At 35.2% G+C, this 15,586-nt stretch overlaps 1 long non-coding RNA gene across 1 annotated transcript in view; it reads right to left on the bottom strand.

The window, feature by feature from the left end:
* LOC144366358 (uncharacterized) overlaps positions 1–15,586 on the bottom strand; it is a 57,120-nt gene that overhangs the window by 28,856 nt on the left and 12,678 nt on the right. Inside the window, exon 2 of the long non-coding RNA XR_013425430.1 lies at positions 4,588–4,678. This is a non-coding gene — a long non-coding RNA (uncharacterized LOC144366358). The remainder of the gene's footprint in view (positions 1–4,587; positions 4,679–15,586) is intronic.

Genomic DNA, 15,586 nt, shown 5'->3' with positions numbered 1-15,586 from the left:
AACAATAGAATTAAATATGATATTTTAATAAGCCTAGTAAACAATGTGTACTGCATGTACACTGAACACTACAAATCATTGGTGAGAAAAAATAAAGCTCTATATTTAGAACTATACATTAATTATAGATTCAAAATTCAGTACTGAACCATATCATAATTCCTTCACGAAATGATATAAAGATTCAAAGCAATTTCAATAAAAATCCAAGTATTCTTTTTAGTAGAAACTTTGCCAAATTTTTAAAAAATTTACATTGAAATAAAAATTATCTGTTACATTGGAAATAGCTGAGACTGTTCCTCAGTTTTAGAGGACTAATCTGGCATGCAAGAGGCATTGAATTTAATACCCAGCACCAATAATGATAATAATAATAATTTTTTATTATTATTAATTATTATTATAGGCATGCACCATATTATTATTTAAATGGTCACAAAGGCAAATTTAAAAGACACTACTTGATTTCAAGATTTCTGTACTGTACATTAACAAAGATAACATCACAGACAATATAAACAAAGAGCTTAATGAACAGAAAAAAACTCACACTTAGATGACTAAATTATTAACAAATGTGCAAGGGCAATTCCATAAGAAAAGGGTTAACATTTCAACAAAGAATACAGAAACCAACAACAAAGTATTTATAAAATGAATAAAATTACCTTCAAGTCACAGTCCTAAATCCAATAGGAAAAAAAACATAAAAAGTTTAGGAGGACTATAGGAGATTATATAAACATTTATGTTAGGATTAGTCATGGTAAATAAACGTATGCAACATACCTCAGTAACATTAGTTTTTATAGAAAGGCAAAAACTCAATGAATCACCACATAAAGCCAATTTTAATGCTTAAAATAACCTGCCACATCAAATATTTGCAACGATGTGGAGCAAACAAAATTCTCATACAACTGAGAGAATACAAAATGGGAAGGCAACTTTGAAGTTTTACAGTTTCTTTAAAATTAAATGTACACCTTTACACTTTCACACCTTCTATTTGATACAGTTGTTCCAAGAATGATTATTTATCCAAAAGACATGAACATTTATCTATAAAAATATTTTACCCAAGCTTGGTCTTAAAACCATATAGCCACATCCAGGGTACAAACCACATATTCATCAATGATATATTTTTTAAGTGGTCTAATTATATATTGCTATTTATCTACTCAAAGAAATAATCTTGTTATGCCTGCAACATGTACAAAGCTCAAAATACTTGGCTAATTGAAAGAAGCCAGTATAACAATAATAAAGAGAACATACTACAAAATTCCATTTGTAAAGAATTCAAATTATTAAAACTTGAATGAGAGAAAGAAAATCAATGATTTTTTCTAGGATGGGTGGTGCAAGGAGACCTTAGAAAGTAGAAATTTTTGGTGCTGAGATATATGCTTATTATCATAATTATGAACATCATGGCTTAAGGCTGAATGCACATATACAAACTTACTAAATCACTGATTTTAAAGATCTTCAGTGTGTTGAATATCAATTATACTTCCATAAATCTGTTTTATAAAAGGAGTTTCAAAAATACTCACAGGGCAATATTTCTATGCTCAAAAGCAAGTTGAACTGTACGGTATAGATATAAAATATTTCCTTCATCATTAAAAGTTTCATTAGACATTGAAGCTCTTGATAGATATTGTTTCCATTAAAAACCTAGAAAATCTTAATTTCAAGCTTACGATTGGCATCTTCAATTTTTCTGTATTTTTATAGTTTTCTGGTATCTGTACTTACTTCACAACACCAAAGCCACAATAACACTTATACCCTGCTTAAAACTCCTATTCTACTCTGTTTTCTATCTTCTGTCTTGAATTTCACATTTCTTCATTATAATTATTCAATTTCAAAAAACTCCATTCTCTTGCTATTCTTTCATTAGTCCAAGAAATTATAAATGCTTATTAAATCTAGCACTTTCTCCAAATATACACATGAGACTCTCAAAGAAATTAGAAATGCATACACAAAACTGTAGATGCATATTTTGTAACTTAACCCTAGGGTAAAATGGAGATCTATCATTCATTCACACACGAGTATACACACACACACACACACACACACACACACACACACACACACATAGATATATAGATAGAGATATATAGATATATCTTTTGCTGACTTCTGAAATATTAATTACCATTTTATTATTTTGGGGGGTGGGTGGGGTGTAACCAGGGATTGAACTCATGGGTACTCGACCACTGAGCCACATCCCCAGTCCTATTTAGAGATAGGGTCTCACTGAGTTGCTTAGTGCCTCACTTTTGCCGAGACTGGCTTTGAACTTGCGATCCTCCTGCCTCAGCCTTCCTAGCCCCTGGGATTATAGGCATGCACCATGACACCCAGCTTCATTTGATTCTCATATAACATGAAGAATCAAATCCAAAGTACTGAGGATGAGTTTTAAGAAAACAATTGTCATATACTATATGTAAATGTGTAAAATGCTTTCTTGCTAGGCTACATTTGATCACAGTTTTCATAACAAAAAGTTTAAAAAGTTATCTTGAGAAAGAGATATAATATTGCCAATGTGCAAGTTAATTTTCATGTGTAATTTGAGGCATCAATCTGTTTGATAACTGCTTTGTCCTCTCTCTTTTACTCCATCAAAAATCTGTGTTTCATTTATAGAGCTTCAACAAGACTAAATTGATTTAGACAGGATACCAGAGGTTTCTCAATTTTGAAAATGCAATTCAAATCCTATTATTTTTGTGGCAGACTATTAAAATGCTATGATACAACAAATCCTAGTAATTGCTTAAGTTTGTCAGATCGTGTTTTATCAGAATTCTATAAAATCCACTCTAAATAAAATATGACTTGATTTTTGTAGTCTTTATTAGTTATTTTAAGACTCTGACAATGAGTCATTTTTTGGTTTTCACCCATTATTTTATTATTTTGCACAGTACTTAATTTCAGTGCCCCAGTATATTAAAAAAATCTCTACCTTTATAATTCCCACTGCCCTTGACATAGTTTCACATAATGCTGCTGTGATTTGCTATTAGCAACAGATAACTTAATCACTTACAATTATACTTGATGTAATATGAACCTTTTTTCTAAGTTTCTTGAAGTGTTTGATATGACACCATTTGGCTAAGTTAAGTACCTTAAGGTAACATTAATTATATGATTTACACCTGCAGAGCAAAGACTCTTAGATGAAGCTTAGAGTAAGAATTATAGATCTGCTATTTACTCATGTCTTTGAATGTTGGAAGAACAGAGGGAAAGAATGTGAATACAATAAGGAGAAAATATAAAGGTTTTAGCTCAAGGTCATCTTGTACCATAAAGAAAAGAGCGTTTGCCCATACTTTTTCCTTTAATATGAATTACTCTGATTTTATTATTTTAAGACAGACTCATAATGAATATGAATATTTAGCATTATATAACCTTGCTATCTTCCAAGCACTTAGCTAATTAATCTTTAAAACACCCTTGTGAGATGGATAGGTATTATTATACCTATTTGAAACATAAAGAAGCTGATTCACACAGAGAGGTTAAGCATTAAAGAATCTATTTAGCTGACAATGAAATGACAATATGGGGATGAGAAATACCAACAGAAGATGATCATCTTACATCACTTGGTAGGTATCACGCATTTATCCTTATCCAGTCAACCTCTTATCTTATATTGAAAGGGCAAGAATGGTACTGAAAATAGGCAATGACAAATAGCTCTTAGAGTAGTAAAGAAAAAGAGAGCGGCTTAATAGTAGAGTAAGTTAGATGCTAAGGAGACCCCTAAATTCAGAAGCTCATTTTTTTCTCCTTCCTCTCTTGTCCTGATGGAATTTGGCATAATTTTTCAGGAACTAAAAAATTAGGGGATATATATTTTCCCATTCTCTAGACATTCCCATGATCTCAGCCTGTCACAGGCACTGTCATGCCTTGAAGTGTTTGATATGACACCATTATTTTCTTGATTTCATTATTCATTTTTCAAACCCATGTGCTCTTTAACTATTCTTGCTCCAATTCCATTTGTTCTGTTTGAATAACAGAATTTCTGAAAATCATAATGTATTTAGAGCTCATTATAATTTGATTGCTATTTTAATTTTATTCTTCAATCCCCCCAAAAATGTATTAATTAAAGAAAAATGAGGGCTGGGGTTACAGCTCAGTGGTAGAGTACCTGCTAGCACCAGTGAGGCACTGGCGTTGACTGTCAGCACCATATATAAATAAATAAAATAAAAGTCCATCATCAACTAAAAAATATATTAAAAAAAAGAAAAAGAAAAAAGAAAAATGAGCAGCTAGTTGCAGTGGCACACACCTATAAACTCAGTGGCTTGGGAGGCTGAGTCTGGAGAATCACGAGTTAAAAACCAGCCTCAGCAAAAAGCAACTCAGGGAGACCCTGTCTCAAAATAGAATATAAAAAAAGGGCTGAGGATGTACTTCAGTGATTAAACACCCTTCAGTTCAATCCCTGGTGCAAAACAACAGTAAATGGGATGGGGAGTAGTCCTTAAAGAATATAACACCATGTGTGTTGGTACATACCTGCAATCTCAGCTACTGTGGATTTGAGGCAGGAGGATCCCAAGTTTGATGTAGCTCAATGGTAGAATATCCTGAATCTAATCCCCAGCACCTAAAGTAAACAAATTAAAAGATAACAATTTAGCACTTGCCATTTTTTTCAGTTTTTTCTTTTATTGAATTTTTTAAAAATTAATCTGCTAGCACATACTGGCTGACAATTGATAACATGAGACAATTATTTGAAAAACAGTTAAGAAAAAAATAGCATCATTCACTCTAAAAAATATGGTTTGTGTAGTGTTGAAATATTGATACTAATCTTGATATCAGGTTTAAGTAATAGAATACATTCCTTCTCATGAGATATTCCCATTGCACAGGACACAAACTTTAAAATGCTAACTGGAAAAGACATACAAACTCAGATACAATTAAAATCTAATTTTTTTAATCATTTAACTACACAAATGTTTATTCCATCTTTCCCTCACTTTCCAGCAACTTGAAAGAAAACTTTTAGTTCTACTATTTCTTTACTATGTTGGGTTTCTTGCTACCTGGTTGTGACTTTAGTCAAAATTAGATCTTAAGTGTCTACTCACTCCACATGCCCACTAGTCACCAAGTCCAGTTCTTCCTGTCTCCATATTGCATACTTCTTTTACAATCTCAGGAAGTTTTCCTGCTTCAAATACTAATTTTTCTTGGCTGAACTCTGAGGCTGGCTTTTTTACCAAGCTTGTTGCCTCCTAGCCTGCCTTCATAGAACCTTGTTTTATTTATTTATTTTTCATTTCTTGTTGCCTTTTTTTAAATACCTTTACTTTATTTATTTATTTTTATATAATGTTGAGGATGGAACCCAGTGCCTCACATGTGCTAGGCAAGTGCTCTGCCATTGAGCTACAACTCCCACTTTTGTTCTTTTTTTTTTTTTTTTTTTTTTTACATGGTGCTGGGGACTGAACTCAGGGCCTTATGCATGTTAGGCAATTGTTTTACCACTAAGCTATCTCCCCAGCCCCTTCATAGTGTCTTAAAATCCACCCTCTCCAAACATGAAAGCTGTATAACAAAATTGAGCTGAGGACAGATGTGCACATCTCTAATTCCATCCATATTTTTCCACTTCTGCATCTCAAAAAATCTTTATCATCTTCTGAGATTCAGATAAAAATGTTTTCTTCTTTGTGAAGTTTGGAAAGAACCAAACCAGAATTTATTCCACCCTTGATTGCATTTTCTTTAACACATTTTGTTACTCTTATTTTCTTTTTTCCTAATTAAGAGTTAGATCCTTGATGGCATACCATGTTTCCTAATCAATACCAGGCAGATAGTAGGTGCTCAGTTTTTGATGTATTAATGAAAATAGCATATTTATTCATCCCATAAGAGTTATAAACAAGCTAATATATTTGCAGCCCATTGAACTGACACATCAATTGTTACAATAAAAAGAGAAAATAAAGAGAACTTTTCCAAGGCTATAATTTTTTGAAATACAAAATTATAAATGATACTAGTACTGCATGTCTGTAGTTTTTATTGGACACTTTTAAAAACCCACCAAAATTACAGCCTATTTTCTAATATTGACTCAAATTGAGAAAATAAATGTAACATTTGATTCCACCATTATATGTATGTGAATATAAATGACTGAGGATAATATAAGTATTATTCCCAGAGGCATTCAAGCAATTTCATTTATCACTTTAAAAAATTTCCATATTAGCTTTCTCTTCAAGTGTTAATTAGTTCTGGATCATAGAGAGGTGAGAAAAAATGAATAGTCCCATTTAGTAAGACCTAATTAAACTCCCAAGGCAGCAAATTCAATAGAATCTGTTTTATTCAAGGTTAAGAGAATTTGAAAGAGCCATTTTTCTGATATATTTTACATTTATGATTTTAAGTATAAATTAAATTTAAGCAGGTAATATATATATATAATTAATTCCATGAAACACATATACAATAATAACCATATTTCTCTAAGTGCTATCCAAATGCCAGTCAATATCAAGCCACATAGTAAAACATTACAATCACATTATTAATTATCTTCTGTGTTAGATGATGCAAACAGAAACACATATAAAGCACAAATATATCCCTAAACCAATATATCATGCAACATTTTCCAACTTTTCCAAAAAGTGCCCTATGGTGCTAATTTGAGAATCAAATTTATAGAATCATACTGATTAATACCAAAGTGACTATTTATCACCATATATCCTATCTGAATAGCTTTTTGTGGCTTAATATATTTTAAACTATCCCATAACATTGAAGTACTAGCATTTAGACTGAAGAAAGTTAGAAAACATCAAGAAAACTGTTTATGTATAAAACTAGAGATTATGTTAGTAAACAAATATATAATGTTATATTTTGTACAACCTTCTAGAGATAGATCAGAAATTGAATTCCTACATTCTGAATAGTAAAGGAAAGGAAAGGAAATATTAAATAGTAAAGGAAATATTATTAGAAGCATTGTAGAATTTATAAGAATTTAAAAATGAAGCATAGGGAACCAAAAAAAAAAAAATAGGAGAACAATTTTATGGTCTTAGGTAGAGGGGGATACATCAAACAAGTTTCCCCAAATAACAAATCAAAGCAAAACATTGAAAAATCACATTTTATTTTAAAAATGCTGATTTTTCTAAGACTCAATTAAAATATGAATAGGCAAATAATAGACTGGGCAAAGTGTTTCCAGAGGGCATGTCTGATGAAGAAATCATTTCTGGAAAACATGACGTTCTCTTACATATCTAAAATTAAAATAGGTAAATTCATTTAAAAAGGTTCAAAACTTGAATTGACTTTTCACAGAAAAAAAAAATACAGAATGGCTGTAAGCATGGAAAAGTACTCAGATTCGTGATGAGAACATGTACCTGAGGTGGGAAGGAGATCTTGGACTAGCAAGCTTCTCCCTATTCAGTGGCAGTGTCAATCAGACACCTGATGTGGCTGCTGGCCAAGAGGTTCAGGCTTTAGACACAGCCTTAGCAGAGGCAGGCCATGGGAGGAGGCAGTTACTTTTGGTGGGCCCTTTTTGTGGGTAGGGGGCAGGATCAGTTCATGGGAGGAGTTTTGGAATCATTTAGGGAGGACTGAGAAGACAGGTATGTAACCACATCCTTCACCAGAGAGTTCCCATTTCATACAAATTTGAAAAGCTAAAATCATCTAGACCCAAACTCATAATTTAAGGGGCAATAGGTACCCAAGAATGTCTTACCTCTGTAGTGGAAAGTCATTAGCTAGAGAATAAAAGTTGTGTTGATTCTTCCTAAAAAAATTCTTAAAAGCTACAGCCAAAAATATCAGAGTGTTTTCAAGTGACTTCACTTGTTCTCAGATAATTCAAAAAGAATTATAGAGATGAAAATGGAAGTCAGGACTGGGTCCTTGTTTCCACTGTGTTGAAGATTAAACATTCAAGTAATGCCAAGGCAAGCATAGAAAAAAGTTTTACTTAAAGGACAGAATTGAGACAGTACACTCCTCCAGCCAGGACCCTACAGCTGGTGCCCCAGTGTGGGGGTGGGGGGTGTTATTACTTTTTTATGGACACCCCTACCTTCTCTTTCTTTCTTGCCTATGTAGCCAGAAGGCTCAAAAAGAGCTGCCCAGGAGGTACTCATTAGCAACTCCTTGTGTTGGGAGGTGCTGTTAACTGGTTGAGAGGGGGTAAGTGGTCTGGAGGTGTAAGCATTCCATTTCCATCTTCCTGACCAGATAATTTATTATCTAACCTGAATACCTGCCAGAAATAGAAAATAAACAGGGGCTGGGGTTGTGGCTCAGAGGTAGAGTGCTCCCCTAGAATGAGTGAGGCACTGGGTTCAAACCTCAGCACCACATAAAAATAAAATAAAGATATTGTGTCCACCTAAAACTAGAAAACAAACAAACAAAAACAAAAAAATCCCACTTTTTTAAAACAAAAAGAAAGCAAATAAACAGTACTCAAAAGCAAATTCACAATGACAGATAGAAAAGAAAGAACGAATAAATATTTGGGAGGAGACAGGTAGCATTAGACAATTTGAACTGTTGGGGTGCAGCGGAGCGACGGAGAGGAGAAACCACACAAGAGACTCACTTCATGCAATCGCAGGGGGGAAGTTTATTGAGGATCCTGTTCCAGCGCGCTGGGACTCTGTGCCCACTCAAGAAGGGAGAGCGGCTCAGAGCCCAGAGCGGAGGTCAGGTGGAGCTTAAGTACACTTTTTGGAGAGGGTGGGGGGCTTTGCATGCATCAGAACAAATCATCATAAGGCCCGGGAAAATTGAACAACAATTCTGAAACATGATTAGTACATACATTGGCGGGAACAATTTAGGCAGAGATGATTGGTCATTTCTAAGTGGGGTACACATTTAAACTGATTGGTTCTGGGGCCTAGATGCGTACGTGTCATGCTACCTAGAGCCCTTAGCTATTAATCAACCAGGGAATCAATGGAGACATTTACTAGGCAGTTCCCTCATTGTTCTAACAACTTTACAGGGATTACAAGTTCCGGGGATAGCAGAGGAATTGTAACAATAGACTTGTATGATTGTAACAATTGTCTTTTACTTTTTAGCCCAGGCCTTGTAATCTAGAAGCTTTACAATGCCCTAGTCTCTTACACTTTAACTCAAGCTCTTGCAGCTTGGAATCAGCTTAGAATTTTTACCTTTACAGAACTTCCTTTAAACTTTATCAATTTAAAGCAGATATTCACAGTTTTCTCAGATTTTAGTAAATAGTATTTCTTCCCATTTTTAAACAAAGTTGACATGCAGAGTTGAGAAATGTGGTCTGATTATGTTAGCCATTTTTGTACTTTTTTTGGTAATTAATTATTTTTTTTACACAAATGGAGCACAACTTTTCATTTCTCTGTACATGATGTAGAGTTATACCATTTGTGCAATCACACTCATACATAGGGGTAATAATGTCCATCTCATTCTACCATATTCCCCCCACCCCCGAACACACACACCCTCTCTTCTCCTCTCTCCCTTCTGCTCAATCTAAAGTTCCTCCATTCTTTCCTTGACACCCTTCACCCCTTATGGATCAGCCTCCTCTTATCAGAGAAAACATTTGGCATTTGAGTTTTGGAAGTCTGGCTTATTTTGCTTAGCATGATATTCTCCAACTCCATCGATTTATCCGTAATGTATGGCATTTAGCCATAATTTTACTCTTCTTTAAGGCTGAATAATATCCCATTGTGTATATATACAGCACAGTTTTTTATCCATTCATCCATTGAAGGGCATCTGGGCTGTTTCCACAGCTAAGCTATTATTATTTGAGCTGCTATAGCATTGAGGTGGTTGTATCACTATAGCATGCTGATTTTAATTCCTTTGGGTATAGACCAGGGAGTGGGATAGCTGGGTCAAATGGTGGTTCCATTTCAAGTTTTCAAAGGAATCTCCATACTGCTTTCCAAAGCGGTTGCACCATTTTACAATCCCACCAGTGTTACCGCTGTTGACCAGTGACGAGTTCTTGCTCCCCGATGTTGAAGAATAACACCAAAGAAGCACGACGAGGCAAGGTCAGAGTAGAAATTAGAAATTTATTAAAGGACAGAAGAAAAGACTTCTCCCGGAGGAAGAAGGGGACCCAGAAGGTGGAATCCGTGGAAGTGCAGTTGTCTCCCCTTTTTATAGTTCTTTCAGTGATGGAATGTAGGTTGGAAGGCCTGAGGGGTGGGACACAGGTGGGCCAAAGAAGTAGTCTGAGCAGGAAGGACTTTTGAGATGGGCTTATCACTTCTCTGGAATGGGCTATCTCCAAATCTGTTGGGGCTGTTGGTTAACACTTCTTTGAGGTGGACTTTGGCCTAGGGCCTTTTCAGGACTTCATAAACATTCCATAAGTTGTCCCGTTTTCCCTGAGTCATTCTCAGCATGGCCTCCATTTTAGATTTCACTCAATATTAGACCTGATTTACCTAACTACACTGACTACCTAACTTTAAATCTGGCTTCACCAGCAATGAATCAGTTAACCATTTTTGTACTTTAAAAAATATTTTTTTTTCTGTGAATCAGAGAAAATGACACTCTTCCTTTTAGCTTATCTATGTCCAGGACCCTGGATCACTTGTTTTTCTCAGGTAGAAGTGACTTGCTTCATACCTATAGCCCTCCACGTCCCATAACAGGGTTTTCCTGTTGCCCAGTCTTGAAACAGGAGGATCTACTCTGAGCTAATGAGTGAACATCCTCTCTTCTTCCCCAATAGGCTTCCCTGAAAGGAAGTAGTTAGAATGACTTCCCAGGAGTTCTCACAAGATGCAAAGCAGTGCTGATACCTAGAGACTAGCACTCCTTAACATGGTCTCCTTTTTTTTTTTTTTTCCTACTTCATTTTTTGCTTTACTCTTTTTTTGTCATGAATTTTTGCTTTGTGCTGGGTTCATTCCCAGGCCTGGGTGATCTGCTTTCTTATTTACTTTCTTTGTGAGTCTGTTTATTTCTCCTCTTCATTAATTAGATGCACAGTTTTTATCTATTGTAGTTGCCTTTTATAAAGAATGAAAAAATATATTAGATTATTATTTCTACTGTATTTATTTTATAGTTTGATTTCTTCTTATTGATGTCCTTAGTTCATTCTGTTTTTCTGCTTATAATGCTTTGAACTGTATATCATTTTGTAAGGGTCTGGCGAAAAGTCGGAGAAAGAGACCACCAAGAGACTGACTTATGCAAATGCAGAAGGGGATTTATTGAGGATCGAATTCAGGGCGCTGAGGCTCTAGGATCACTCAAGATGGGAGAGCAGCCCAGAGCCCAGAGCAGAGGCTAAGCAGTGCTTAAGTACACTTTTTGGGGAGGGCGGGGGCTTTGACTACATCAGAACAAATCAGCATGAGGAGTGGGAAAGTTGAACAACAACTTTCATACATGATTAGCACATTCATTGGTGGGAACAGGTCGGGCGGGGGTGATTGGTCACTCCTAAGCCGGGTACACATTCAAACTGATTGGTTCGGGCCCTGTATGCTTATGTGACAAACTGCACAGGGCCCTAGGCTAAATGGCCAGTAGGGTGTTGTCTTAACTATCTCAGGAATTTCAGGTTCTGGGTGTAGCAGAGGAACTTTAGGATGCCTGGTCTTTTACATTTTAATTCAGGCTTTGCAGCTTAGAAACTTTACCCTTTCAATTTATCTTCTCATTTAGTTAGTATTGAAATGAGTGATGATACAGATTTTTCTTATGTATTTTGTTGCATTGATGGAAAACTATAGCACAGAGATTTTCATGTTATTTCTTTTTCTGTACCCTGAATAAAACAGATTGAGATTTAATTGTCTTAAAGTTAATGTGTTTCAATTTCTAAGTTCTGCTTTATGACAATTTCTGCCACTTTGTGCATTTATAATTATATAATTATATTGTCATTGTGAAATATGACATTCAGCACTAAAAAGTTCATGAATAGCCTCATTTTATTGCTTTTAGACCTAAATCTTGCCTTGAAATTTCTGCCTCCATTTGCATTTGATGAAATAATTTTTCTAATTTTTCATCTCTAATTATTCAAAATGATAAGATTTTGGTACGTCTCTTGCAAAGAGAAGAGCATTGTTTTGCCTTTGAAACAGAATATGAACTTGTTTTTCTTTTAAGGGGAAAATTGAAGTCATTTGTATTGTTCAATGATAAATTTATTTGGACTTTGTTTTAACTTCCTGTTACTCATAGAAAAATTTGCTACAACCTTACTGGCTTAAAACAACACAATTTTTAAAAATACAATTCTGGAAGTCATCAGTACAAAATTAATCTCAGTGAGCTAAAAATCAAGGTGTTAGCACATATTAAATTTCCTTGAATAGAGCATAATTTCCTTGACACATGTTTAAACATGGTTACATATTTGTTTAGTGCTTATCTTGTGAATTATCTTCTTATCCTTTAGTTAACATATATTCCTTTTCTAAACTCTCTACTTCTTCTTTAGCTCTACATTTTACTCTGGAAGTTTATATTTCTAAGTGTTTACCTTATGTTCTTTAATTAGTTATATTTTGCTATATATTTTTTTAATCCTTAAATGCTAATTAATTCTTCCATTTCAAAATCTTTATGTATTGATTCTACCACCTCCCTTAACTCCCTTCACTTTTGATTTTATTTGGTTCATTCATTTATTCAGATCCGGCTTAGTCACATCTTTGTTTTTGACTGAGTGCAGTTATTAACAAGGATCAAATCTCACTGCCAGTCCTTTGCTTAGGTTTTCTGAATAATGTTTTCATGTCTTTTAACTGTCCAAACCTATGTCTCATCTTTGGAACAGAAAGAGGTATGAATATATAAAATCCATGGCCAATTTTTGCCATGTATGTTATGAAGCCAGATTTAAAGTTAGGTAGTCAGTGTAGTTAGGTAAATTAGATCTAATACCGAGTGAAATCTAAAATGGAGGCTATGCTGAGAATGATTCCGGGGGAAATGCAGGACAACTCATGGAATGTTAATGAAGTCTCTAAAAGGCCCTAGGCCAAAGTCCATCCCAAAGAAATGTTAATGAAACCCAGGAAACTTGAAGATAGCCCATCACAAAGAAGTGTTAAGGAAGTTCTTCCTGCTCAGATTACTTCTTTGGCCCACCTGTGTCCCACCCCTCAGGCTTTCCAACCTACATTCCATCACCAAAACTATAAAAAGGGGAGACAACTGCACTTCCATGGATTCCACCTCTTGGGTCCCCTTCTTCCTCTGGGAGAAGTCTTTTCTGTTGTCCTTTAATAAACTTCTAATTTCTACTCTGACCTTGCCTCAGCGTGCTTCTTTGGTGTTATTCTTCAACATTGGGGAAGCAAGGACTTGTCACCAGCTAACAGCGGTAACAGTTACATGGAAATTTTTGCTTTCTTCACAATTGTTTGATATTTATTTAGTATTCAATTTTATCTTTCTTCTTTCATACAAGAAAATTTTCCTTGGATCATTGTTTGTAGGTGTCAGCAAACTAATATCTGTAGGCAAATCTAGCACATTGCTCTTTAATTGTCTTTGGTAATTAAAATTTTAGTAGTGAAAGGGTAGTTTCTAAGCTGCAAATCCTGAATTAAAATGTAAAAGACCGGGCATCCTAAAGTTCCTCTGCTACACCCAGAACCTGAAATTCCTGAGATAGTTAAGACAACGCCCTACTGGCCATTTAGCCTAGGGCCCTGTGCAGTTTGTCATGTAAGCATACAGGGCCCGAACCAATGTGTACCCCGCTTAGGAGTGACCAATCACCCCCGCCCGACCTGTTCCCACCAATGAATGTGCTAATCATGTATGAAAGTTGTTGTTCAACTTTCCCACTCCTCATGCTGATTTGTTCTGATGTAGTCAAAGCCCCCGCCCTCTCCAGAAAGTGTACTTAAGCTCTGCTTGACCTCAGCTCTGGGCTCCGGGTTGCTCTCCCTTCTTGAGTGAGCACAGGGCCCCAGCGCTGGAATCGATCCCCAATAAATCCCCTTTTGCCAATTGCATGGAGCCAGTCTCTTGTGTGGTCTCTTTCTCCAACGCTCCGCTGGACCCTTACAGTAGAACACTACCATACCATTCAGAATTTGTATAGTCTATGGCCACTTCTGCACAAGAATGGCAGAATTTCATAGGTATAGGTCTGTTACCAAAAATATGTGCTAATCTCACATTTTATTATATGGCAGATAGATCTTTTAGCTCAGATGTTAAAAGATCTATCTGCCATATATTTACATTCATTATATTTACCATATATCTGCCAGATATTTACCTATTTTTATATATGTGCCTATGTAACATTATAGCCCCTCCCATTAAAGTAGATTTATATTTAAATCTTATGTGAATTATATGAAACTATCAATTATCAGTGTTTGCAGTGTTCTTTTTTTAAAAAAAAAAAATCATTATTTTGTTTATTTATTTTTTTGTGGTGCTGAGGATATGCCAGGCAAGCAGTCTGCCACTGAGCAACAACCTCAGCCCTGCAATGTTTTTTACTTAGCTTTCTGTGGCCAGATTTATCTTGAAAAGTTACAAAGTGCATATTACAATCTTACCAGGTATGTGCCATGTTTAAACAAGTAATATCAATTTTATACTCTTTATGAAATATTGACTTCTACCAGTGTCATACAGAAGTGACCAATGACTTTCAAAATACAGTGCACATTAAAATCGTGTAGGGAAATTGTTTTAAAAGCATCAAGTAAACTGGGAACAGTGGAGAATGCCTGTAATCCCATTGGTTTGAAAGGCTAAGGCAGAAGGTTGAAGTTCAAAGCCAGCCTCAGCAATTTAGTGAGACTCTAAGTTAGATCCCAATATTACATTTTCCAATGGAGTGGGGCATTTCTGAAATCTGAAATCTACATTTTTAAAAACACCACTCTTAATTCTGTTTCAAATGATACTAGATATAATTTTTTTGCAACACTGGGTTAAAATAATAGAGTAGTCCATTTAAATTAATATTCAATTAATTAAATTAGGAAAAAAGATGTGTTTCTGTGATACATAAAGAGATTAGCAATCATTTGAATAGTTCATGATAATTTTGATTAATCAGGCATGTTTCTCCTAGGGGACTTGGGGAGAACAGAACACCACTGTGGTGGTAGGGAGAAGGTCAACAATAGGTGTAGGCAGGACAAGAAAAAACTGAGAATGTGAATAGGGTGTGCAAGAGACAACAGCAGAAAGGCGAGGGGGGAGGGGAAGAGAGAGGAAGAAGCAAAGGAGAGGGGAAAGGCAAGAGGGAAGAAAGAAAGGGGAAAGGATGAGGGATGTAAGAGGAGAAAGGGGAGAAAGAAGTAAGAAGCCAAGAAGAAGGTAAAATAGAGGGTGGGAGGGAGGAAAAGGAGAGACTTACCAAGCATTTAAGTAGATTAATGGGGCATCAGAAAACATGTTTAGAATCCATTTATGCATTCTATTGAAGGGCATCTAGGTTGGCTGAACAGTTTAGTTATTGTGAAATGTG

The sequence above is a fragment of the Ictidomys tridecemlineatus genome, chromosome 1, assembly GCF_052094955.1.
Source record: "Ictidomys tridecemlineatus isolate mIctTri1 chromosome 1, mIctTri1.hap1, whole genome shotgun sequence".
In the NCBI taxonomy this organism is placed as follows: domain Eukaryota; kingdom Metazoa; phylum Chordata; class Mammalia; order Rodentia; family Sciuridae; genus Ictidomys; species Ictidomys tridecemlineatus.
This window is presented reverse-complemented; position numbering and strand designations above follow the sequence as displayed.